At 50.0% G+C, this 23475-nt stretch overlaps 1 long non-coding RNA gene across 1 annotated transcript; it reads left to right on the forward strand.

Annotated features, from left to right (window-relative positions):
* The first annotated feature begins 19847 nt into the window (after positions 1 to 19847).
* Positions 19848 to 23475, forward strand: LOC135405817 (uncharacterized). The gene is made up of 3 exons (XR_010426024.1): positions 19848 to 19968; positions 22210 to 22375; positions 23392 to 23475. It is a non-coding gene; the product is annotated as an uncharacterized LOC135405817 (long non-coding RNA).

Genomic DNA, 23475 nt, shown 5'->3' on the forward strand with positions numbered 1-23475 from the left:
CCCTCCTTACGCTGTTTGCGTAGCGACGCGGGCATTGCCGGCCCCCGTTACGCAGTTTGCGTAGCGCCGCTCCATTGCCGCCCGCGGCGCCGCCTTACGCCGTTTGCGTATCCCTGCGCCGTTTGCGCAGCGCAGCGGGGGCGGGCCCGTGTCCCCGCCTGCTGATGTTTATTTATCAGTGTCCAGGCGCTCGACCCCTCAACCCCTCACACACCCACGGGCCCCACGGCAGCGCGGGGGAGGATCCCGGGGGTGTCCAAAAGCTCCTCCAAAAGTCAGTTTATGGCTTTGCAGAGGGCTCTCGGGAGTCACCGAGGGGCTGAATGTAAAGAGTGAAAAATTAAATCTTTATGGGGAAAAAAAATATAACAATAGCATGTCTGTGTTCCCGAGGAGCCGTGGGTGTTTTTAGGCAGCTGCCTGCAGAGGCCATCGCCGTTTCGTGAGGTGGCATTAATGCAGCGGGAGGAGACTTGTTGTGCTGTTCACAGAAATTCGGATTTTAAGGTTTTTCTCCTTGGTTTGAAGCTTCTTCATTCTTCCTTTGCTCTATTTCAGAGCAAAGGTTTTAATTTTTAAACTTAAGAGGAAAAAAGTATTAACAACAAGTGAGGAAAACTAGGGGGGAAAGGGAAAAGTTCTTCTGAAAGGATTACAATGTGCAAGCAGAATCAGTTCTCTCTCCAGGAGACAAAAAATATTAGAGGTGTAAATTGGCTCCAAAAATGCCCCCAGGGGCATAGGGAGGATAATCAGGATGACATCCTGGCTGAGCACTCAGCATCCGGGGCATGGCCCAGGTGTGCAGGGGAAATGCAGCTCATCAGGCTTGTGTTAAATAGAGAATTTGTTTCTGGTATGAAAAGATGCCTGACTGGTCTGTGCACACACCAAACCAGCCCTTTGTGACTTGCATGGGCCGACTTGACTTCCAGGTTTTGAGACACTAGTTTTGATCTAAAAGCCCAGCCTATTGCTTATGCTGCAGAACTGTTTGTTTGATGCAAGGAGAAAACAGGGATTGTGGCAGGAGCGAGGTCAGGCAGATGCCCTTCGGTGCAAAACTCCTGGAGCGAGCTGCAGCATTTCTGTTAAGGGCCTTCTGTGTTGGAGTTGACTTCTTCCACTCCAGGACCTTTCACTTGCAAAGTACATTATGGGGCTCCTTTGTTTAACAAGTCTCTGGGAGCTGTGAGAGAGAGAATTAATGCTGGCATTTGGAAAGACAAGGGATAGTGCTGCATTGGATTTGGGTTTCATGTCATTATTTTCTGGTTCCAGAGTCAGAAAAAGCTGCTCATTTATTTTTCATGCAGCTGTACTGTTTTTTCCTGACTTCTTGAGGAGGCAGAGCTGATGAAATCGTGCTGTAGGAGGCCTGAAGCTTTTGATCTGATGTTCAGCTTCAACAAATTTCACTTGTGGAGTTTCTGCACTTTGGGGGAGGCTGTAGGTTATAGAAATGAATTAGTGCATCTGCTAAAGGAAGAGGAGTATTAGTCATATTTAAAACCAAGACTAAGTCAGATTCCTCCACATTGGCTGCAGCTGAATTTTGCAAGGTTTCTGATCTCCTCGCTCTGGCTGTGAGGGTGTTTCCTTTCAAGCCTGTCACCTGCAAAGACTTTTCTGAGACAGTGATTTCTTCATGACAGAAAAGCAATGTAGAGAAACCTCTTTGCTACCCCAAGATCATGATCATTATTTTCTTGATTGCCCTCTTGTACTCTGCTGAGGTTCCATTACACCTGCAGGTCAAATGTAACCTGACTGCAGCACTGATCACAGAGAGCAATAAATATAGTACAGAGCTTTAGTGTGAACTTCATGCCCATCCTTGGTTTGTTTGTGTAAGACTGTGTATTATACAGACAATATAAAGCATAAAATAGTTTTCATATATAAAAATTACTTTTCCAGCACATACTAATGTGCCTTTCATAACCTCCTAATCAGGTTATGTTTTCTCCTAAACTTAATTCCTCTTTATGACCAAGAGTTGAGTCGACTTCAGCCTCATTTTTGGTTCCAATTTTCATTCTGTTCAGTGTGTGTATATATATGTATACACAAGAAGATAGTCCTTTATTAATCTTTTGAGCAGAACACTTTTCATTCGCGCAGCAAAAGTCCTGTCTCTGAATGTTCATTATCAGCACCTGATGTGCTGCCTGGAGCACAATATCCTAATAATTGGAGTTAAAGGGAAAAAAAAAAAGGGCCATTTATTAAAGTTACAGTGTTTCATTTCTGTGCATGTTTTGATTCAAAATTATTCAAGCATTTGACTGCTCCTACACACAGAAACTTATGTCTCCCATGCATTTTTGCACCCCAAAGTGTTCTGTGGTTTCCTTTGTCTCCCACACTACGTCAGAGTATTCAAATGCACTGTGCAGTACCAGTAGCCTGTGGCACATTACAAGAAAATTTGAGACAGTTTCTCAGTTAAATGCATTTTATTTTGACCTATTGCCTTTCACTTGAGTCTAACATTTGGTCTCTTCATAGCCAATATTCTGTTTTATGGAAAGGTTTTAAAGTTTTCCTGAAGGAGATGAGTAAAAGGTGAAGTACCCAAGACAACCTAAATTTATATTATTCCTTTTGCCATTATTATTAAAAATAGGAAAGAAGAAGTAGTGTTGGGGAAAATACAGGGAATGCTGATGCAATTATACCTACATGTGCAAAGCTACGTGCTTGCTTTTACTCTTGAAATTTAGACCTCTGCTTTCCTTCTACAGACTGGGACAGTTCATTTCAGTTGCATTTTGCAACTACTGACATACGTGTTCATTCCTAAATTCACTTCATATGCTTCCAAATCCTTAGGACAACATTCAGTTTAGGCACACCAAGAAAAACCTGGAGTGATTCCACCGACCTAAATGTAATTACTCAGTGCTGAATTAAAGGCACAGGTGTGTAACTTCAGACCCATGTGTTTGGAGTAACAAGGAGAGATCAAAATCTCAGCTTTTGTCATTAAATTCAATGTTTCTAGACCTTAATCCAAGACACATTTGTAGAGAGAGGTGATAGCTTCTTTTTAGAGGCATTATTATTATTAAACACTATTTTCTTGGACTGCTCACGTTTTCTCCCAGCTCACTGTCTAACACTAATCTGTGACTAAATATTAAAAAAAAAGTGAGCTGTGAATGGTTTTAAGCTGAGACAAGATTGTCACTGTTAATGGCTTGGTCAGAGAGAGAGAGTATTTGTTTCAGCATGTAAATCTCTTTCCTGCAACGCTTAAAGCTGCTGATTCTGGAGTTTAGGAGGCCAGCGTGTCCAGAGCTGCTCTAGTCCCTGGGCTGATGAGCTCTCCCAGCTGGGTAAAGCTCTGTCAGGAGCCAGTTTGTAGTGAATTGACTGCAGGCAGAAAATATAAAAGCTCATAGGAAACATGAGCCTGACTCAGGAGCTATTTCTGTTCAGGTGACATTCTAATCCAAGCGTGTGGTGAATCATTACAGCAAAAATTGATTGGACCCCATATCAAACGAGTATTGACAAATATGAAGAAGTTTGTTTTGAGTTAGTAATATAAGGGGTCTTTTATATATATGGTGCATTACAACGGGGGGATTCAGGGCTTTGTCAGACTGTCTATAAAAATTAAAAAAATACATGTTTGTATAAAAATCTCCGTTCTATACTTGTGGCTTTGAAGGCCTGGGCTGTTTTTCTTTTCCTTCTGGAGTAGCTGCGATTCATCTCGTTCGATTGCAGTGAATCCATCCCGTTCCCGAGGCCAATGGGAGGAGCGAGCGGGCGGCCATGTTGTGCGGGGGGCGGGGAGGAAGGAGCCGAGATGGCGGCGCTCCCTCACACACACGGCACAGGATGGCCGGGGAGCAGCGGCAGCTCCCGCACGGCTCCCGGGCGCGCTCGGGGGACACCCGGCTGGCGCCCCGGGTGCCGCGCTCGAGGGCCGGGGGCTCTGGGGCTGCGGAGGGCGGCGAGCGGGGCTGCCGAGAGCGGCTGGGACGGGCGGGCAGCAATGGCGCCGGGACTGCGAGCGCTGCCCGCGCCGCTCCCTCGCCGGGCGGGCGCGGGGCCGCCCTTGGCCGCGGGAAGAGCGAGCATCGGAGCAGCGCCCCGTCCTCGGGGCCCCCGGTGCCGGCCAGCGGGCTGCTCTTCGCCAGGTGAGTGCCGCGCTCCTCCTTGTCCTTTGTCCTGGGGAGGGAAAACAAAATGTCCTCGGAGCCGGGAGGGGAAGGGGGCGCTGCCTCTGCCGGCCCCCCCTCCCACCCCTCGCCGCTCGCTGAGGGGACCCGCGGGAACTGTCGGGGACCCCCGGCCGTGTCCTGCCCGTGGGGGGTGAGGGGGAGCGGCGGGACCGGGGAAGCCCCGGTGCCCCTCGGCGGCTGCGGCGCTGCCGTCCCGGCCCTGCAGCACCCGCGGGGGCCGCCCGGCCCGGCCCCGATGCAGCACCGAGGGGGCAGCGGCGGGTTTTGGGTCCCCGGTGCGGCCCCGGGCACAGGGGGGGCACTACGGGAAGCAAAGGTAGGTACTTAAATATGAGTTACAGGATAAGGAAACGGATGAGTTTGTGTGTTACGTGGAAAGCTTTTAAAAACGTTTCTTGGGTGTCAGGTTTGTTTTTAGTGTTCAGTTTATGCGTTTTTCAGAGACCTCACAGTCATTTCTCTTTCTGGAGCATTTTTTATCTTCTTTTCGGTGCCTAATAATTTTAGAAGTTGTAGAACACCTTTTGCAAGACTTTCTAAAAATGCAAGTTTAAATGGAACGCCTGACGTTTGTTATGTGTTAGCTGGCATTCAGCAATTACCAATGTAAGGGCAAAATTGGAATTGTGAATGTATGAAAAGTCTCGAGTTTCTATAAGTTTCGAATAATAGTTTATTATCTGGTAAAAGCAGCAGCCGGCTGGGTGACAGAAATGGGACCAGTTTCCCAAATCTGCACACCCCTACTACAGGGTACATTTAGTATTTCCCTTAGCTACTTCATGCATATTAATTATATCCTAGACATAGACATTCTGCAGGTTTTTGCTAAGTATTTAATAGATGGGTTTTCTTACAGCTAAAGCTAAAGGGTTATCTCTACAACCGTCATAATTCATGCATTCTTGGATGAACAGGCGCCTAAAGATTTAAAGTTCTACTATATTTTATTCTTAGGATAGTAAGGAGGTTTTAGGCCTCTTGACTTTGTGAGGGTCTGTTTTATTTCTTTATGGGGGTGTAATTAAGTTTTACAATCTGTTTGTTTTATTTTGATGTAATCACCCATTTGTTTCACGAATCACGATTATTTATATATCACAAAAAGTCACTGTGATAGAGGAACAGGTAAATATTAAGAACTTTAGTTTTAGTTGGAGGTTGTGTTTAGCCATATTTGTTGGATTTCTGTGGTGTACACTTGAGCAAGGTTATAAAACTCCGTGCATGTTTTAAACATTGCAGTTGGAGGTAAATCTGGATTATTCAATACTTCCTCTGCAAATGTTAATCTGTCATTACAACAATATAAGTTTGCCCTTTTTTGGAAATAGAAATACAGGTTTTAGCAACTGCTGGACATCTCCACCTTTATGCAAAATGTTCCGTGTCTTTATTTTAGATTTGGATTATGGTGGTTTTCTAACCCAGCCACACTTCTGCAGTATAGAACAGGTTCTGGCATACACACTGTGCCCTAAAGAAAGTTCTGGCTGTAGGTGGGTGTCTGCTGGATTTCTCTTTTCTTAAAGATGTTATGGGATTTTTTTTTTCGATAGCTTTGAGTGGTTTCTTTTAACAACTGAAAATAAAATAGCAAGTAATTGTCTCAAAAAATTAATTCCTCTTAATTCTTAGTGTGTTTTGTTTAACAGTTCTGCTTTTTTATATTCAAGGTGTAGGAATTGGAATTTATATTTGGATACCTTTTAATTTAGCAAGGAATGTTTTTTAAAATTGTGTCTTTACCCACTGATTCCAGACTTCTTCTTAAGTATGAAGTAGTGGGGCTGATAAATATAACTGCTGTAAAATAAAATAACATTTTTGCCTTCACAAAAGGCAAGAAAAGTTGGCTGGAAGTAGTGCAAATATAGTGTTCCTTTTGTTAAAGACCCTGGTTTGGGATCTGATGAAAGGTTAAAGAAGCTGAAAGCTTTAAAACTGTTTTCTAAAGGGCAAAAAGATGCATTTTTGGGGAAGATCAAGCAAGGTAGGACTTACAATTCAGAGAAGCTGATGACAGAAGCCATTTTGAAATAACTTTGCTGTCCCTAAAGGTTTTATTTAATTTTGCATAGCTTGGTTCTAAAGACTTTAATGGGAAAAAAAAGCACAAGGGGTGAGGGGTATTGGGTGATAAGTTACTCAATAAAAACGGTTAAATTTGCATTTGATCTCTAAGTCTTTCAAAATTAAAGTAATGGAAGACAGAAGAGCAGATTGCAGTTAGTCATGAGAAGCACAGGTCGTGTGTGTTGTGTGTCAGTCACTGTCATCTCCAATGTGTTTTATTTCAGCCAAGAATGTCCTTTTATTTTTAGAGTTGAGTTGTAAAGATACAGTTACTGCTGTCATAAGTTTTCTTGACTTAATAATTACCTAAAGATCAATACATTTCAGGCCTGTGACTTGTTCTGCTTTTCTAAAGCAAAATGTTGAAAATTTCCATCTTTTTTTTTTTTTTTTCAGGTAGAATGCCATGAACAATTCCTTATTGTCTGAGTGGCTTCAGAGGAAACGTTCATGAGTTATTTTCTCAGGTAAGAGTGGCTGTAACTTGTGGTAGTATGTTCATTTCCTTGTTATTTTTTTATCTTGAAATTTGCCTTTTTGCTACTGTGCAGATGGGAAGAAAAGAAATCTGATTTTTTATGTGGAGGGGGGATATATTTTGTAAAATATCTGGACTTCTAGAAAGATTTTTTTTTTTTTTTTTTTTTTTTTTTGCAAATGCAGGTAGACTGTCTTCAAATAATGTCAAGTTTCTGTGCTCCTTCTGTCTAAATTTGAGTTTCCCCAGCCTGCCTGGTTAGGTGTTCCTCAACCAGACGCCAGGAGGAGACGGCAGAGAGAGCCCGGGCTCCCGCAGGGCTGAGCAGCGAGTCAGGGGCTCTACGCCTCAGGGCTTTGGCCTGTGCTGCAAACTCCTCTCACTTCTGCCTTGGAACCAGTGGAGGAGCACCTGGAGCACACCTGGGTGTTCCAAGGACAGAGACTCCCTGACTCACCGTGGCAGACAGGCAGGAGGAGGCCCGGAAGGGAGGGAGCCAGGTGAGAGCAAAGTGCCCCTCCCGCAGCCTGGCAGAGGGGCTGTCAGGGTGGGCAGCACAGGTGCCATGCCTGGGGCCACTGTCTCTCTCCCCTCCAGCATGCGTGCTGTGCCAGCCATCAGAGGCTGACCCGGACATCTGCGGGCAAAAAAGCTTCGTATTTGGGCTCTGTGTCCACAAGCTCTGCCTGGTGAGTTGCTCTGCAGGCTCCCTCCACTTTTTGACAGGCAGTCCCTGCCACTCTCTCCTCATCAGTGAGTGTCCTTTTCCTGCAGTTTTTTGTCAGCAACTCTCCTGACATCCCGGTTCAGCGACTAGAAGACTGGAATATTGGTGCAAGGGAGATCCCACATACAGTCTCCTGGGCAGCACAGCAGGTGAGAGCCTGACAAGAGCAGGGAGATTTGGGCCAGGCGAGGTTTGCTGGAGCTCAGCCCAGACCCCAAGCAAGAAAGCCCAGCCCTTCCAACCAGCTCTGGCACAAGGAGGAGGCCCTGAGGGTGCTGCTGATGGGGCTGCTCTGCTCTTTCCAGAGCTGCTGCATCTGTGGCCAGAGTGGGGCCACCATCCCCTGCTGTGATGGCACAGGGGGAAGGCAGGGACACCCTGCACCTGCCCGATTCCAGGACAGAGGGAGCTCATCAGTTTTCTTTTCCCATCAGGCCACCATCATGGGAGGGCTTTAATGCATTGGCCGAGCTAGAAGAGACACACAGGCACTGGGATGCCAGTGAGTGCCTTTGTCCAGGAGGCAGGCAGGAGGCAGAGCAGGAGGGGTAAGTTGCCAAAGCTGCACCCCAGGGCTCTGCAGGGCTTGAAGCAGAAGGACCCAGGAGAAGAGCTCAGCACCTCCATGAACTGGTTTGCTTCCCCAGGCCCTGGGAACTGCTCCTGTGCTCCTCCTGTGCTGCCGAGGGCACCCACAGGCACTGCTCTGGCCTGGGGACAGCAGAACCAGATGGGAATGTGATGGCTGTGCAGTCCCAGGCACAGGTAAAAGGCAAAGCACCCTGGTGATCCTGGCAGCTGGTGCCCCTGGGCCTGGCAGTGGGTGTCCAGGGTGGGCTTGGCTAAGCTTGTCTGCTCCAGGAGGGCTGGGGGCACCTCTCTGACCTATCTTGTCCCAGGTCTGGAACGATCTTGTCCCTCCTGCTTCCCCTTACAGCCTCCAGTTAAGACCCAGAGCATGTTGCTCTCATGAGGGAATCTTCTGACGACTTGACAGAATACGAGACCATCACCCCCAGTAGGAGCAAACTCCATACCACCCAACAGGCAACATCGGAGGAGACTCTGGAATCCCCCTCACAGGAGACGAGCAGCTCCAGCCCTGACAGTCAGGTAACATCGGGGTCGTGTCAGTGTTTCCTGCCTCGGAACCAGTGGAGGAGCACCTTGGAAGAGACCTCGGTGTTCCGAGGACAGACGCCCTGCTGACATCACCATGGCAAGCCCCCGAAGAAAGGGAGCAAGCCCCCAAAGAGAGACAGGAAGCCCCTGAACAGAGAGAGGACCAAGCCCCCGAAGACAGGCAGGAAGCCCCCGAAGACAGGGAGCCAGGTGAGAGCAAAGTGCCCCTCCCGCAGCCTGGCAGAGGGGCTGTCAGGGTGGGCAGCACAGGTGCCATGCCCGGGGCCATTGTCTCTCTCCCTCCAGCATGCCTGCTGTGTCAGCAGTCAGAGCCTGACCCGGACATCTTGTGCGGAAAAACTCCGGATAAATGGGCTCTGTGCCCACCAGTTCTGCCCTCCCAACAGCGAAACCAGTCCCGCCAGCCAACGGGACTGGTCAATGCATCAGGAGCCACTGGGAGGGACTGGGAGGGACTGGGTGTCATTATCTAGTTAACTAAACCAAGTCCCTTCACTATAAACCTTAGACAAGGTAAAAGGGAGGTAACTTGTTTTATGTCTTTACAGGGGCCCAATTAAGTTTTACGATTTCTTTTTCTTTTCTCTCTCTGGGTTGTGTTGACCTCAGGCTGTTTTCTTTTTATGTACCTCAAATCGTTCTCCCTTTTACCTTGTCTAAAATTTCTAGTGAAGGGACTTGGTTTAGTTAACTAGATAATAACACCTTTCTTAAAAGTTGATAACTGTGTAGATAACAAGCACCCATCTGCTCAGTGTCTGACCTGACAACGTGTAATGTTTTTGCTGTTGTGTAATGAATGTACATATTTTATTTATTTACTTGTATTATACATTTGTATATATATTATTGAAATAAATTGTATATCAATATATTATATATAAATATATAAAGACATTTATATATTAATTTTTAGACATTATTTATGTATTTAAATGTTTATTTTATATGTTTTATATACATTTTATATATTTACATATATTATTGATATATATTATATATCAATATATTTATATATTGATATATAAAACATATATTTTTATATAAATGTATATATTGCTTATGTATTTGAATATTTATTTATTTTATATATATTTTATATATTTATATATTATTGATATATAATATATCAAGATATTATATATAAATATATAAAAACATATACTAATATATATAAATATTAATAACCGGGACTGGGGAGAACTGGAAGCTTTACTGGGATCACTGGGAGCAGCCGGGCGGAGGCAGAGTGACAGCAGGGGAGGGGGGACACACGACCCCCCAAAATCCTCACAGGGACGGGGGGGTCCAGGCTGGGCCCGAGGCTCTGGGGAGGGGCTGCGGCCGCCACCGGCTCAGGAGCTCTGTGGGGAGAGAAAAGGGGGTGACACCGGGGTGGGGGGACAGGGGGGACACCGGGATACACCGAGACCCAGACTGGATCCAGCGGGATCATATGTACTGGGATCAGACTGGGATCATACTGGCAGCAAGTGGTTCTACGCTTGGGGCAACTGGGAGCTACTGAGATCCCACTGGGAGCCATTGGGAGCAACTGGGACCATGCTGGGCACAACTGGGATCCTATTGGGAGCAACTGGGCCCACAGAGAAGGCGGCTGGGGTCATACTGGGAGTGACTGGGATCGTTCTGAGGGCAGCTGGGACCATGTTGGCGCAACTGGGGTATACTGGGAATAAGCAGGATCACGCTGGAGGTGACTGGGATCATACTGGGAGCGACTAGGACCCCACTGGGGGTGACTGGGAGTGGCTGGGAGCAACTGGGATCATGCTGGAAGCTACTGGGAGCAACGGGGAGTGAGTGGAACCACACTGGGGGCAAGTGGGATATACTGGGAGAGACCAAGAGTGACTGGGATAATACTGGGACTGACTGGGAGCAGGCTGAGGTCAACTGGGATATACTGGGAGAGACTGGCCGTGACAGGGATCCTACTGGGAGGGACTGGAACTACAGTGGGGTGACTGGGAGCAAGTGGGACCCTGCTGGGGGCAAATGGCTTTATCCTGGGAGTACCAGGGAATGTCTGGGTTCATCCTGGGTGTGACTGACACCACACAGGGTGTCCCTGGGATCATACTGGAGTCATACTGGGAGAGACTGGGAGGGACTGGATCTACAATGGGGTGGCTGGGAGTAACTGGGACCATGCAGGGGGTAACTTGGATCCTACTAGGAGAGACTGGGATCATACTGGGACTGACTGGGAGAATGCTGGAGGCAACTGGGATATCCAGGGAGTGGCTGGGAGTGACTGAGATCATTCTGGGAGTGACTGGAACCATAGTAGGGGTGAAGGGGAGCAACTGGAACCACGCTGGGGGCAACTGGGATCCTACTGGGAGCAGTTGGGCCCCTACTGGGGTCATACTGGGAGTGACTGCAATAATACTGGGAGTGTGTGAAAGGGACTGCAGCCATACTGGGGATGAGTGGGATCAAACTGGCTTCCTACTGGACGTGTCTGGAAGTCACTGGGATCATACTGGGGGTGACTGGACTCATACTGGGATCATACTGGGAGCAACTGGGACCATGCGGAGGGCAAATGGCATCCTCCAGGGAGTGACTGGGAGTGACTGGGGCCAGACTGGACTCAGACTGGGATTCCCTGAGAGTGAAAGGAACCATCCTGGGGGTGGCTGGGAGCAACTGGGACCACCTTGGGGGCAACAGGATCCTATTGGGAGTGACTGGGATCATAGTGGGAGTGACCAGCACCATACTGGAATCATAGCGGGAGTGACTGTAAGTGACCAGGATCAAACTGGGAGTGACTGGAACTATGCAGGGGGAAACTGAGAGCCAGTGGGGCCATGCTGGAAGGCAACTGGGAACATCCTTGGAGCAACTGGGATCATGCTGGAAGCAACTGGGAGTAACTGGGAGTGACAGGGTGCATGCTGGGGGCAACTGGCATAAACTGGGAGTGACAGGGAGTGACCGGGATCATCCTGATGGAAACTGGAACCATCCTGGGGCAAGTGGAAGTAACTGGGTGCAGTGGGTTTCTGTGGCTGGGTTTTGGTAGCGGGGGGGCTACAGGGGTGGCTTCTGTTAGAAGCTGCCAGAAGCTTCCCCTGTCCCGTGGAGCCAATGCCAGTGGCTCCAGGATGGAATTCCTGCCGCTGGCCAAGGCTGAGCCAGTCAGGAGTGACAGCAACGCCTCTGGGATAACATATTTAAGAAAAAGAAGGAATTCCAGCCAGGGAAGAGCGGAGTGAGACCATGGGAATAACAACGTAGACCCCAAGGTCAGCGCAGAAGGAGGGGCAGGAGGTGCTCCAGGCACTGGAGCTGAGGCCCTGCAGCCTGTGGGGCAGAGCAGGGTGGGGCAGCTGTGCCCCTGCAGCCCCTGGGGGAGCATCGGGGTGCAGAGACCCCCCTGCAGCCCCTGGGGGAGCATCGGGGTGCAGAGACCCCCCTGCAGCCCATGGAGGCTCCCACGCTGGAGCAGGTGGATGCAGGAAGGAGGCTGTGACCCCGTGGCAGGCCCAGGATGGAGCAGGGTCCTGGCAGGGACCTGCAGCCCGTGGAGAGGGAAGCCCAGGCTGGAGCAGGTTTTTCCCAGGTAGGACTCGTGGCGCCTCTCTTGCCGTTACCGACGCCCTCGTTACGCCGTTTGCGTAGGGCTGTGGGCAGCGGCGTTAGGAGGGGTCTGGGATGGACTGGGAGCCCTTAGGAGGGAACTGAGAGCCCTTAGGGAGGGACTGCGACAAAGTGGGAGCCCTTTGGAGAGGACTGGGATGAAGTGGGAAAGGTCCGCGAGCCCTTAGGAAGCCACCGTGGCCCTCCCGTCATTTGCGTAGCGCTGAGGGCAGGGCTCTTGCGCCTTTTGCGTATCTTTACGCAACTGACTTAACTCCCTTATTGCCATTACTGGCGCCCTCCTTACGCTGTTTGAGTAGGGCTGTGGGCATTGCCGGCCCCCGTTACGCAATTTGCGTAGCGCCGCTCCATTGCCGCCGGCGTCGCCGCTTTACGCCATTTGCGTATCTTTGCGCCGTTTGCGCAGCGCGGCGGGGGCGGGCCCGTGTCCCCGCCTGCTGATGTTTATTTATCGGTGTCCAGGCGCTCGACCCCTCAGCCCCTCACACACCCACGGGCCCCACGGCAGCGCGGGGGAGGATCCCGGGGGTGTCCAAAAGCTCCTCCAAAAGTCAGTTTATGGCTTTGCAGAGGGCTCTCGGGAGTCACCGAGGGGCTGAATGTAAAGAGAAAAATGAAAGCTTGGGGGGGGGGGGGGGAATATAACAATTGCATGTCTGTGTTCCCGAGGAGCCGTGGGTGTTTTTAGGCAGCTGCCTGCAGAGGCCATCGCCGTTTCATGAGGCGGCATTAATGCAGCGGGAGGAGACTTGTTGTGCTGTTCACAGAAATTTGGATTTTAAGGTTTTTCTCCTTGGTTTGAAGCTTTTTCATTCTTCCTTCACTCTCTTTCAGAGCAAAGGTTTTAATTTTTAAACTTAAGAGGAAAAAAGTATTAACAACAAGTGAGGAAAACTAGGGGGAAAAGTTCTTCTGAAAGGATTACAATGTGCAAGCAGAATCAGTTCACTTTTGCAGGAGAGAAAAAAATATTAGAGGTGTAAATTGGCTCCAAAAATGCCCCCAGGGGCATAGGGAGGATAATCAGGATGACAGCGTGGCTGAGCAAGTGTGTTCTGCTCTATACCATTGATTTTCTGATGTTTAATACTTCAGCAGGTCCAGGACTTCCAGGACTGTCCTGGTGGCTGTGATCACAAATGACTCATCAGAGCCACTTGAACAAGAAAAGCTTTTCTAAACAAGGGCATTTCTGAGGCTCTTGCTGGTTTTTTTGCCTTCCAGCTGACCATCTTTGACTTCAGGGAGGTTGGTCTCAGGCTCAGGAAGAAGCCGGACAGCCCTCAGGAGACAAAGCTGCCCAAGACTGTCCGGCCCCCAGGCACGAGTGAGAACTCCAGTTCCAAGGTAGCCTTTTCCTGCCCTTTTCCTTGCTGTTTGATGTGACACTTGAAGAGGCTGCGTGCCTTGCCTCCAGCTCATTGAAACCCCTCAGTGTGCGGGTCCTGTTGTCGTTGCAAACTGCTGGTGGTGGTGGAGTTCCTTCTGCTGGGGCAAAGGCAAAACGTGTTCTCCTAGTGAGATGCTGGAGTCCTGATCTGTGCTAAGCCAACACAAATAATTTCTGCTGAAGCTGGTGGGGTTTGCTGGAGTTTAGCTACCATGGCGAAGGCACAATAGCGGGGGAAGGCTGGGGCAGGACACAAGGGCACGAGCTTGCCATTTTCCATTGTCCCACTGAAAGAGCCACCTCTTGCTTTGGTGTTGTCACTGGCAAATGCTGGGGGTCATAGGATTCCCTGCACAGTGGCAGTGCTGGCCTTTGAAGGCTGAGGGCCTGAGGGAATTACTCCCAGTCTAACACAACTCCAGCACTGCTGAGAAAAGAGCTGAACCTTATCCTCATGCAGCACTCACCTTATTTGTCCTATTCCTATCTACTGTGGTACTTTCTTTTTGCCCTTAACCTTCTCTGGTGCTGTTCTCTTCTTACTGGTGTCTAAGCTCTAGAGTCTGGACTTGTGTGGGCCTCAGTCTCCCTGACTCAGAGTAAAGGTCACCCAAAAATTGTTTCCTGTGGAGTCTGATGTAAATTCTTGAGTTTCACTTACTGCTTGAGTGCTCAGTGAGTGCCCAGAGCTCTGGGACCCCATTAGCACAGGGCTGTGCTGGAGGTAAGCGCTGCCTGGCTTTTTGGAGAAGGAAAGCTGGAGAAACTCCTGCCAAAAGAGCTGCTCAGCTTGAGCCTGCTTGGTGTGGTCCAGCAGCTTTTGATCAGCTCAGAGCAGAGGTGGGTGAGCTACTGTTCTCCCAGTGGCAGCTGGGCAGACCTAGTCACCAAGAGCCTGTCCTTCACCGGGGATCAAGAGAGGAGAGTCATTCACGAGCCTTCCTCCCAGCAGCTGAACCTCTCCCTGCTCTCTCTCGCCTCTCCAGTTCTCATCCCCTGACCGGAACAAGACCTTGCTTGAGCCTGTCCCATCCGAGCTGGTGTTTCAGAACTATGTCCTTGGCAAGGTCTGTGAAACGGCCCTGCTTCTGAGGAATAGAGACAAGGTAAGTGCTGGGATGTGGAGCTTTAACACTGTGCTAGAAGAAGAGGAGAGTGGTGTAACCCCCATGGTTTACAGCAGAGCAAGTATCAGCTGTGGCCCATCCAGATTCACCACCTTGGATTTGCAAGATGGTGGGAATTTTCCCGTGCTGAGGATTCTCCCCTGATTTTGGCCATGCCTTGGTGGTATCTGACATCCAGAGCAATGGGCTCTTGAGGGTTTCCACCTTCACTTGAACCAAGTGTGATTGTTTTGCAATTGCCCACGAAAGCTGAGAAGGAAGAAGTTGAAAAATGTCAGCAATTGTGTTGCCCTGTAAAGAGGAAAACTGAGACCTTTTGAATTTCAGTCAAGGAAACAGTTTCTCAAATGACTCTTGTGCCAAGAGCAAGCTGGTGGGAATAGACAGCAGGGAGTCCAAATCACCTGGTTTAGAGGTTGTGAGATGGGATTTGGTGCTCAGGGGTTGATAGCCTTGTGCTAGCAAATGCCTGTTTGCTGTCCCTGTGCCTGTGTTCCCCTGAGGGCAGAAACTGGCAGCAGGGTGGCTGCAGGAATGCCCAGCAGTCTGGCTTGCCTGCACTGGCAGCTGCCTGGCCACAGTCACCAGGCAGCAAGAGCCCCTGGAGAGCTGAGACTGGCTTTTAATAATGAAACCACACTGTCAGTCGGTGCTGCTCATGTTTCTCCAGGCAGAAAATAACCTTTCAAGCCCAGAGTTGACAGGCCCAGCCTGCAGGGCCGTCTGGCTTTCCCTCACTCTGGCAAACTGACTGCTCCCATCTTCTGCACCAGCCTTTCCTGGCAGTGTCTTGTGCTTCTCCCTTGCTTCTTTACAGCCCATTTCAATTCTCTTTGCCATCTCATTGTGTCAGGGCTTGTCTCTTTGTCTTGCTGTGTTCCTCCTTTTCTCTTCAGTTTCCCAGGAAGGCCAAGGGTCTGGTCTCCTCTGCTGGTGTGCCCATAGGACTGTCTCCCCACAGCTGGACTTCCCCACTCCACCTCAGTCTGTTAGAAGGGAATTTCTTCCTTCCCCCAGGACAATGTGCTGGTTTGCCATCAGGTAGCACATTCTCCCTCTGGAACAGGGCTGCGTGGCTGTGTGCAGGCAGAAGCAGGCAGATTCTCTGGGCTTGTTGAAATGAGGATGACTTGGTTCAGGTGTTCTATCTCCATACTGCTGGTGCCTGACCTTCCTTCCCAGCAGGCACTGCCCTACTGCCTCTGGCCGAGCCGCTTTGCCCAGGCAGAGGGATCCAAGTTCACCCTTGTGTAGCCTGTGCTTGTACCTCCAGAGCTAAAAGTCTTTTGGGAAAATGGTCAAGGAAGGCTGTCACCAGGGCACACCCAGGTCTCCTCCTGTTTGCCCAAGTGGCAAAATCACCATTTTGTGTCTTTCCTGCAGGTTACTCAGCTGGTGAAGGTCACCATGGACAGCTCACCTTATTTCAAGTTGGTTGACCCCAATGGTGTGTGCCATCAGATCCCACCGGGCTCATTTTGCACTATAAACATCCTTTTCACCCCTGAGGGGAGCAAGGTGAGTTTGGAGGAACGTTCTCTCTAAAGCCAGGGCCTTTGTTGCACACTGGTTATAGCCCAGCCCGTGCTGTGAGGTCGGCTCTGGGCTGGGGGCAGGCAGCCTGGAGCTGGTCACACCTTGGCACGGCGTGGTGCTGCCAGGCCCTGCAGCTGGGCCTAGAGGGCTGTGCTTTCCCTCCATGCCTATTCTTGAACGTTCACAAGGGAAGAGGCAGATGGAACAGCAGGGAAATGACAGGGAGGGGTGTTGATGTTTAGCCACCTCTGGGTTCAGTGGAAGGGATTAAAATATGGAAAATACCAGAGGAACAAAAAGATGATCCAGAGAGCTTTATTCTTTCCCATTGGAATGGAGCAAAAATGATGCTTTTTCACATGCTCTGTTCTCCAGCCTTTATTAGTATGAATTAGTGGTCGTTTTTGGGGTAGGAGAGGTCAATTCATGCCCACAAAGGGTCATAGAAAACAGCACTTTTTCTTCTGCCATGAGGATGGCGCTCAATGCCCTCAATGCTGTGCCAGTTACTTTTCCTGCAGGATCATTTCCACCAGCTTGTCTGCAGCAGTGAAAGGGAAAAGGTCTCTGTGCCAATCTGGGCCATTGGTGCCCGCCCAGTCTTGGACTTCCCTGACCAGCTGGACTTCTCGTTGTGTCCAGTCAACCACAGCACCCAGCAGACTCTGCTGGTTCACAACACCAGGAACCTGGAAGCCTGTTACAGCCTCAGCACTGAGAGGTAAAGCAGCTCATCTGTCTTAGTGCAAAACACCTTTGGGTGATGGCAGAGTTGGGAAAGAGTATCCCAAAGGAACCAGAGCATCCGAGCTGCTGCACTGCAGCCACAGCTGGAAAGGGGCAGGACGTGTGGGGCCTGCTGTTGCTTCTAGTGTTTTAAGCAGGATGCAAGCCCTGAGCTTTGTCTCTCCCAGATTTCCTGGGGACTGCTGGAACACGTTAGTGGTTGGTCTGCACCCTCCTGAGCACCACAACCTTCTGAAATGGCTGCCTCCCACTGTCAGCCAATAAACCCACTGGGCAGAAGCACCTCTCACCTGAGCTATCCTGAAGCACTAAAGCTCTGATTTTTGTGTCTGTCAGGCAAGAGCTGTTTACCTGGCGACAAAGCCAAATTGCTCCTGTTAAATCCAAGCTGCACCAACACATTTGCCTAATGATTTCCCTTGTTTCTCTGGTGGGCCAGGCAAACAGTTACCAGCCTGGATGACACTCCAGAATCCCAGACTGCATTGCTGGGGAATACACAGAAACCTCCTGTTCAGCTCCCTTGATGTGCTGCTCTTAATGGCACTTCATTTAGATGGGATTGAATCCTTCAGGCTGTAAACAGGACCCTCCTTTTGGGTATTGTGTCCAGGTCACTGTATTGCTCCAATTTGCAGTTGCACTCCTTCAGAGTTTTCATTGCTCCTTTTCTTCCAGCAGCTTTCATTGAAATGTGGTAAAAGGTGCCCTTTCTTAGGCTAAACCAGGATGTTTACAAGGGGAAAAACAACCCCAAACAACCACACTGCAAATTAAACTCATTATTCTCTGGTCTTCAAGGAGGACTTTATTCTCCTTCTTGATTCCTAGGCTGTAATCTCACAGGACAGGTGAGATGCCATTTGCATCTCTTGAATGAGGTTTAGAAGGGACTGGAAAAGAGATTCCTGAGGCAGTCAGTGTCAAGTTGTGCATGCAATTAGCTCTTAACCCTCTCTGTGCTCTTCCCAAACCATTCTCTGCTGGGACTGCTGGCAGTCGGACCCTTGAGCCTCCATGCAGAGTATGGGGGAGATGAGTTCATTTCATCCAACAGGATTTTCTGAGGGCTGCATCTCCTCCGAAGAGAGTCAGTAGCTGTTTCTGATGCTGTGTGTTTTGTCTGTCTTCTGCTGACTGTGGTTGCTTTGCTCCTCGCTTGCACAAGTCAGCTGAAGTGAACTAGACTGCAAATATCGTCCCCAAACCTCCCCCAAGAGTCCTGATCTCTCCCTTGGTCTTGCAGCCCTTTCACTGTCAGCCCAGCCACGGGAACCCTCAATGTTGGTGAAGCCAAGCAAGTGACAGTGGAATATCACCCGCTGCAGACCGAGCACCATTCCACATCCCTGGCAGTGCACTGTGACAGAGGTGAGTGCTGGGCACTGCACAGTGCACTCACCCCGCGTCCTTCCGAACAGCAGAGCCCTTTCTAAGCAGAATAACGTTAGACTTGCTCTGCAAACTACTTGTAGAACTGTTCCTTTCAAAGCCTCCATGTGTTTCAGTGCTCAGAAGTGAGCAGAGAAAGGGCCAAGGCTGAGTCTGCCCCTGTCCTGGATGTGCTGTGTTGCTGTGTGCTGGTCCATCCCTGGGGGGACCCTGGTGCCAGCATGGTGTCCTCCATCCTGCACCCCCACCCCAGTCCTCTACCAGCACTCCCCACTGTCCCAGCCACCTGAATTCCCCTCCAGCAGCACCGCCCCGTCCCAGCTTCACCGCAACGAAAAGTGCAAACTAGTTAGTGTTTAGGGGGTTGATAAAGAGGATAAAGCCCTCAAACAGGGATGAGATTTTTGAAATCCTGTTTTGCTGGGAGTTGCTGAGTGGAGGAAGGAGGAACCTTGATTCTCCACTGCAGTGTGGATGTGCAGGGCTGAAGTTGTGTTCCTGGACAGTGCTGTCTGTGATGTGGGAGCTTTCCATCCAACTCTCTCCAATGTCATGTGTCTCTTGCTCACCTCTGTCCCCTAAGCTGCTTCTCTGTTGTCTTGCCACAGACCCTTTTTCTATGTTGTCCTCTACATATACATGTAATTTCTGTCTACGAACATTTTCAGGCCCTCGGGTTCCTGTTGGATGACAAATCGTGACAAATTGTCCCTTATTCCCATTTCCCAGGCCATTCATGCTCTCCCAACCTCTCCCATCTGTCTCCCATTCGATTTCTAGGTCGAAGAACCCCATTCAGTCTTCGTGTAAAAGCTGCTCTGTACTTTTAGTCTGTCTCTCTGCCCTTCTTTCTTTCATTTCAAATGCTTCAGCTTGGTGTTTGAGATCAGAATGATATCAAATATTTCTAGACTGATGTGGCCGTGGGTTTGGACAGGGAGCGGGATTGGGAGAGGCAGGAGCCCCGTGGGGTGCCTTCAGGAGCCCCTGGGCTGTGACTGAGTGGGGCTCCTTAGAGTCACCCGAATGAATTTGATGCAGAATTGCCTGGGATCTGAGTGGGTCACCTGAGCACACCTGACAAATCTCACTGTAAATACTGTCACCTGGGGACAGATGTCTACAAACCCACCCAGAAATCAGGTGCTTAAGGTGGTGTCCAGGACATCCTCACACTGTACCCATGGAGCTGTTGGGATTTGATAAATGTACTGATCCATGGAATTACTTATCCAGCTAAAAGCTGGACACTTTCTTCTGTTACCTGTGGTTTGCTCTGCTCCTTGTAATTCCATCAGCAAGGGAGCTGAGCAAAGACTCCTCTTTGCTTTATTCCAGGTGAGGATACCCACACCAGACTTCTTGGAAAAGCTAAGGACTTCAGCATCGGGCTGGACAAGTACTCTTTGGAACTTGTCAAGCCACAGAACCCCGGCCATCCACAACAGAAGTAACATCACAGCCCGATTCCAGTGGAAGGCTTTTGCTACTGAGGCAGAGGAGTATCCACAGAAGATCAGGTTGGTCTGAAAGATGCAGTGACATGCACTGCCCAAGGGTAAAACTAACCTATGGCCTCAGGGGGTGCTTGTGCTTTTGAGTGCTTTAGGGTGTTAGGAACAAGTAGGTGTTCCTGCAGAGTTTGCAGGGCAGTCACAGCTCGCAGTAAGAAGCGACAAAGTTGTTCAGTTCTCAGCTCTGGAGAGGGGCAGTTTGCCCAGAGACAGGGGGACCAACCAGCAGCACGGGAGGATCATGTGGCCCTGTCCTCCCTTTTGAAGTGCTGTGGCCTCCACCTTGAACAACGTCAGCGACCTCCAGAGCCACCGAATCAGCACATAATGGGGACACACAGTAGGCCTGCTGGGAAGCCTGTAACTCCAGAGTATCCCAGCCAATGGAGAAATGGGGAGGGACCTGTGCTCCCGGCAAAGGAGATAAAAGAAGCTGCAACCTCCACTGAGTTGAGAGACCTCCCTGAGGTCTGTTCAGTGAACTCTCCCTTTTATTAGAGTAAAGGTTTATTTTTTCAGTTAGCTCCTCTGTCTCCTGACCGTTTATGTGAGTTACTTCTGTACAGTCTCTCATCAGCATGGGAGGTGAGAGTGGCAGTGGTTTTGCCATTCCACATACTCAGGTCTTGGTTCAGTGGTTGTCAGGGGTCCACTCTGGGGGTCCACCGAGGCGAGTGCCCCCTAAATCAGTCGTCCTATTTGTGACCCCGCTTCTTGCACTCGGGCAGGTATTCCCTTGTTATATAACACAAGGCAGTGGAAGGTGGGGGTGCAGAGTATCAGGGCCTTCTGGCACGTCATGGGGAAATTACTGTCTGTTGATGGAGGTTGAGCAGAGGGTTGCCACCTCAGTGGCTGGATGCCCTCCTCATGCCCAGCACTGCAGGTCAGCCCTGGAGAAACATTTCCGAATGCGCTGCACAGGGAACCAGCCATGGCCAGTATTTTTGGGGCAGGGAGCCAGCCATGGCCAGTATTTTTGGGGCAGGGAGCCAGCCATAGCCAGTATTTTTGGGGCAGGGAGCCAGCCATAGCCAGTATTTTTGGGGCAGGGAGCCAGCCATAGCCAATATTTTTGGGGCAGGGAGCCAGCCATAGCCAGTATTTTTGGTGCAGGGAGCCAGCCATGGCCAGTATTTTTGGGGCAGGGAGCCAGCCATAGCCAGTATTTTTGGGGCAGGGAGCCAGCCATAGCCAGTATTTTTGGTGCAGGGAGCCAGCCATAGCCAGTATTTTTGGTGCCGGTGACAGTGTTTGTCCAAGGCTCTGTCTGTGTGCAGCTGGTAATATCCATGACTGTACTTCCTTTATAACTGTGTTTGAATTTGGCTGGGTGAGGGTGCTGTCCTGTTTATACTCCACTGCCTCAATTTGCTCCCTATGGAACCTTCTACTTGTCCCCCCAGTTGCCACCTGCAGGTTCTCCACGGCCAGGGGACTGGAGTCTGAGGGAGGAACAGTGATCTGCCAGCTGGGAAGCAGCTGTTCCTTTCTCATCTCTTGGTTGTGATCTTAAAACACTGGAATGATTTCTGCTGCAGCTACCAAGTAATGGAGAGATTAACTGTGCCAAAGGTCTGCAGAGAAGGCCAGAAGGAGGAAAACAAGAAGGTGGTTCAAGGCTAGATGTCCCCCTCTCAGGGCCTTTGTTTTCATGCCTACAAAACCTTTAATGTCACTGAAGAGGTCCCATGCCTGAATTCATCAGTTGGCTTTGAAAGTGCTCTGGGATGCTCTGGTGGAAGACAGTGTAGAGAACAGGGCACACAGGGTTAGCTTATCCCTGCAGGTCCAGAAGGGAAGAAGCCAAGAGTGATGCTGGTAAGCTGCAGCTGAGAGCCAGCTTCTTCTCCCCTTGCCAGGGAAGCCCTGCAGGCAGTGGGGGAGCTCCTTGATCTTTATCTGCCTCCCCCAAGCAGCTCTGTGGTAGGAAGAGTCAGTTGAGGTCACTGGTGGGTTCTCCCTCAGTTTTGGCAGTGGCTCTGAGCCAGGAGGTTCTCTTGAGGGCTGCTGGCTTTTAAAACCTCTCCTGAGCTTGTAAGTGTGGAGTAAAAGCACCTGCCCTGCGAGTGAACGACGAGTGATCCTCTGAGCCCTTTGGGAGCCCGTGGCTCAGGCTCAGCCCCTTGCTGGGGAGCTGCTGCTGCTCCTCCCCGAGTTATTTGCTGCTTCTGCACTTACACTCAGCTCTGCAAATCAGCGGCTTATTAAATGACGTGCTGCCTTTGTTTCTCCCTGTGGCTGCAGGCTGTGTCACAATCTGTCTCGGCCACCCCAGGAGATAGCAAAGGCTCTTGTGATGAAGCGCTATGAGGAGCTGGACCTTTACGACCGCGAGTTGGAGAAGGAGACAGCAAAGATTGAAGCAGACTCCATGCTCTTCTCAGATGACGTTTTCACCATTGAGCCCTTGGTAAGTGATAGCTGAGAACCTCCTCCTCCTCCCCCTCCCTGAATGAGGTCGCTCGGCAGATCCCCACCTCAGCTGTCTCGATGTGCCCCGAGAGAAGACATGGGGTTTCTGGCCAGGCTGGAGAGCTTGTTGCAAAAAGCATTGCTACCCTGTGGGCTCCTGGCAGGCAGCAGGAACCTGCCTAAAGCTGAGCTCTGCTGCAAGGGCTCAACATCAAGGGAGCTTGGTGCGTGTCCTTGCAGTGTCCAGAGGGGTCGGTTACTGTAGGAAGGGGCACAGCTTACACGTGATGTGTGGGGCTTCCCAGAGGGCGTTGGAGAACTGTCAGTTCACAGACTGACCTGAAGCGAAAAGGAGGCCAAATTCAGCCCAAGGTCATGGAAATGCCAAGCCCTCCCTGGAACCAGGACTTACAGCATGTCTGAGTCTCCCTTCCAGTGTCATCTGGGAGCCTGGACACAAGACTTGGAAATGGACTTTTTGAGTTCTTTTGCACACAGGGACAGAAAATCTTTTTCTGTTTCTGCAAGCAAACCCCCATGTCCTTCCATCAACCAGAGCCCTGAGTATGAGTATTGACACAGCGTGAGATGAGGAATCCCTGCTGTCTGCACAGTGCAAAATCCCTCCTCGTCTTGGAGTAAACCCTACAAGAATCCCAGCCTCTGCTTTCTTTTAAAAAAAGTGAAACTAAGTTTTTTCTTTCCAAGGAAGGGGATCATGTTCTCTTCTTGGTGACTCCTATAGCCCATCTAAGGCCAAGAGCCACCAGTGTCAGCACAAGAGCAGTTTCACACCACTGTAGCTGACAGCAGCACGATGTGACCAAGCGCTTGTGTCAGAGTAGGAATATTGTAGCGTGGGGGCTGATCAGCTGAGCATTAAGAGCATCCTGCGGTTGTGTTGAGCTGGTTTGGGAGTGTTGTTCACTCCTTGCTCTAAGTAAAGGCTTACACATTGAAAAGAAGAAATGTGATACTGGAAGGTAAATGGTTTGCTGTCTCTTTCTGCTTTAGGAGGGAGAGGTTGGGCCACATTGTTCAGCTGAAATCAAGGTGTTCTTTAAACCCCGAGAAGCCCAAGTCTACAGAAAAGTGGCC

The sequence above is a fragment of the Pseudopipra pipra genome, chromosome W, assembly GCF_036250125.1.
Source record: "Pseudopipra pipra isolate bDixPip1 chromosome W, bDixPip1.hap1, whole genome shotgun sequence".
Classification (NCBI taxonomy): Eukaryota; Metazoa; Chordata; class Aves; order Passeriformes; family Pipridae; genus Pseudopipra; species Pseudopipra pipra.